The sequence below is a fragment of the Eumetopias jubatus genome, unplaced genomic scaffold (genome assembly GCF_037043125.1).
Source record: "Eumetopias jubatus isolate StellerSeaLion01/CBP00866 unplaced genomic scaffold, mEumJub1_p1.0 scaffold_14, whole genome shotgun sequence".
NCBI classification, from domain to species: Eukaryota; Metazoa; Chordata; class Mammalia; order Carnivora; family Otariidae; genus Eumetopias; species Eumetopias jubatus.
The window spans coordinates 39,112,294-39,115,951 of NW_028274820.1; positions in this window are offsets into that span (position 1 = coordinate 39,112,294).

Consider the following 3,658-nt stretch of genomic DNA (forward strand, 5'->3'; position numbering starts at 1 on the left):
TCTCACCTCCTTTTCATAAGGTAACTTGATGCAGGCAGGGCTATTAAAATATCATGATAGCTTGCCAGATTAGCCACTGAGCCAACCACAGACACCAGACTTCAACTTGGGGGTCAAAGCTTGTTTCTTCAGGCTCACTCAGACTCATCCTTTATGAGTCATAGATTTCTGAAAAGGGCATTCAATGCTAAGGAATCAGTGGTACAAATTAAATTGCCCCTACTTCCTTGACCTTGGAAATTTTTCTATAAAAATTCCTGCAATATATTGTATTATATTTTTACTTATCAAATTCTCTCTCCTGGGCCCTGGACCGTGTCTTATTTGTTGTTGTTTTTCTTCTTAGCACCGGGCACCAAGGCTGGCACAAGATGAACCTTCACAATTGTTTGGTGAGTAAATAAAGAATTGAATGAAAAGTCTGAACTAACATATGAATGCAACATGAGAAAGCGATTAAGAGCGTGGACTTTGTAGTCAGGCAAAAACAATAGATTCAGATCCCAGTTAGGTAGTATCCTAGTGAGTGACCACACCTCACTGAAATTTCTTTTCCTCATCTGTAAGATGGGGCTGGTAACAGTACCTCACTGAAGTGAGGAAACAACAAGGTAATGCACATAAGACTTAACATAGTATCAGTATCAAAGATGTTACTCTTATGAGTTGCCCCACCTCTAACTATCTATGTTGTTTGGACACATTTCTTATCCCTCTTTACCCTAGTTCCTAGTGGAAGAATGGGGGGTCATGAGGTTTACCTTAGAGGGGTAAAATAATTCAATCAGAGAAGATAGTGAGTTTGAAAATACAATACAAATGCTAGGCACAAATATTATTATTTCATTGTCCAAAAACATCAATCTCTTGGGAAAGCAGTAGTAACAAAGTAGATTGAACATCAAACTGAAGTTTGAGAACCAGGTTCTAATCTTGATTCCACCATCCTAACCCTAGACAAGGCACATAAATTTCCTGGGCCTCTGTCATCTTTTCTAGAAAATAAGATGGTAATCTAGATCATTCTTCAAATCAGTTCTGCATCTAAAATTGTATAAGCTTAAATCACTGTTACTTATACATTCTGAATTTTTATCTCTTGCCTGAGAATATGGCTATGAAACATTACTGTATCTCTCTGAGGGAGCTGAGTAGACGATAAGTATTTTAGAGTTGGGTAAACTGAAATGCTGTGTGACCAGTCCCTAGTCTAGCAAAGGTCAGTGGCAGAGGACACAGATTTAGAAAAAGAGATGCCTATGCCCAGTTCAGGAATATGCTTTTCCACTGAGTTTCAACTGATTCTATATTTAAAATTCTCCTGGTTAAATAAGTTATGGTACCTGCCTAGGAATACAATAAACTCGTTAAAATGATGTAGTAGAAAATTTTAATTAGATATAAAGATATTGATGAAAAATTGTTACAAAATGAACATATTATATATCCATTATGGATACACACACAGGCACATGCACACACTCACCCCAGACATTAATAATAATGGCAGTTTCTGAGGATAAAAGGACTTGAAGACTCATTCAGATAGGGGATATGGTAAGGAATTGAAAATACATTAAAAGCTCTGAGTGCCAGGCTAATGGATTGAGTTAAGTGTCTCTCTACAGGAGCACAGATCCCTAATACTTCAGATTCTTTACCTTGTTTTGAAGCTGTAAATGTGGGAGCTATTGCTTGCTCAACAATTTTTTGAGAAAATTAAGGGAGAAAATATATACTAATGCCTCTAGCGCAGTGCCTGTCCACATTAAGTGTTGAAGAAAAGCTAATTCCCTTGCACTCTCTGTGTGAGGCTCTACTTAGTAAAGCACCCCACCCCCAAAAAAGTAATCCTTCATTCTTGCTCCGTAATTTAATCCCTTTTCCCAAAATGGCCTCCTGAAGAAGACTTCTAAATAAACCTACTTCCCTCTTGATTGTAGAGGCTGGGAAATAGTAGTTTATTACTCCATGCCTATCTAACTCTGTTTTGGTTTAGCGCTACACATTTACTGTCTGGACACATTTTGGGAGAAAGATTGTATGAGATGCAAAAGCAAAGCACTACTTTTCAGCTATGCCTACGATAGGGTTGCATAATATATTGATTTTATAACTTACTTTTTCATCTATATCTCTTGAGGTCATTAAGCATTTTTCTGAGTCCAATGATAATCTACTTCTTATTAATAAATTTATTTCTGGCATGTCCCCCCTGCCCATACATGTACTTATTCCTCAGTCCTTCTATACTTTGTTTTTCTTTTTCTTCTTTTTTTCTTTTTTTAATTGATCTCTTATTAACAAAAAAAATGAAGGCGATGTTTCAGGAATAGAGTAAATTTTAGAGGTAAGCATGGACTGAGTGGGTTACAATATACCATTGTTCATAAAAATATGAGAAGGCTTTTGTTAATTTCATTGTCTTAGTTACTTTATTTATCTAGGGTATTAGGTTCCTATTTCTTTTCCAGGAAACTACTATTCCTTCTGCCAAGGTACAGCCAATCAGTTCTTTCAAACTCATGACCACACCATCCATTTCATTTTTCAACATTAGCTTAGGCAGATGTCATAATAAGAGGAAGTCTATAACAGCTACAGCAGGTGCAACTGCAATCTGTGTGTTCCCTAAAATACTAACATTTGGATTTTTCTAACATCCAGTCCTCTTCAAAACTATGTATCAAACCACAAGCAACAAATCAGGGAGCAGGAGCAGGATTTAAGAGATTCATTTACTACTATGAAAACCTGTCAGCTGCCTACAATACCTATAGGTCTAGGATATTATGCTAAGCCTTACTCTCAGTTAAAGAAATACAAATTAAGATAATTATAAGGCAGTGGTTCTGAAGCTTTAGAGTGCTTGAGAATTGCCTTGAAAGTTTGTTCAACATGGGGATTTCCAGATCCCATCTCAAGAGACACTTTGAGAAGATCTGCAAGAAAGCTAGATTTCTGAAATTTTTAACAAGCATCCCAAGTGATTCTGATTCAGAAGCTTCATCTCCCATGCTTTGAGAAAAATTGCTTGGTAGTCCAAAAACACAACTGATGAGTTAAAAAAATAAGAAAATATTGTAAAATCCATAGTTGATCGGACTGTGAACAGGGACATTTCTAACTGTACAATGAATTTGCTATAAATTAGAGAACATGCACAGCAAAAACTGTCAAAACAGCCAGAGCCTGTTGCCTGGTATTTCTTTGGAGGGAATCATAACCCAAGGAGATATTCTAGAATATTTACTTTAATGTTAATATTTAAAGACAGTGAAGTACTATTTATAATACAAAAATATTAAACAACAAAAATTATTAACAATAAGACAGTTTATCTACTAATAAATGTTTATTTAGCACTACCATGAGAGACAAAATACTAAGCCCTGTATGAATAATACCATTTAATCCTCATTTTAAGAAAACCTTACAATGACTGAGCAAATAGATTTATTAACCTGAACATATACTATATAGGTATTTTAATCTCATATGTGTGGGTCATAATGATTCAGAGATATAAAAACTAACATCAGGTGAAAGTGGCAAAACACAATAACCTAATTACAATTTTAAATAGAGACATAGGGATTATCAAAGATTATCGAAGGGATTAGTGATATAAAAGAATAGCAGGGTGTGAGTATTAGAT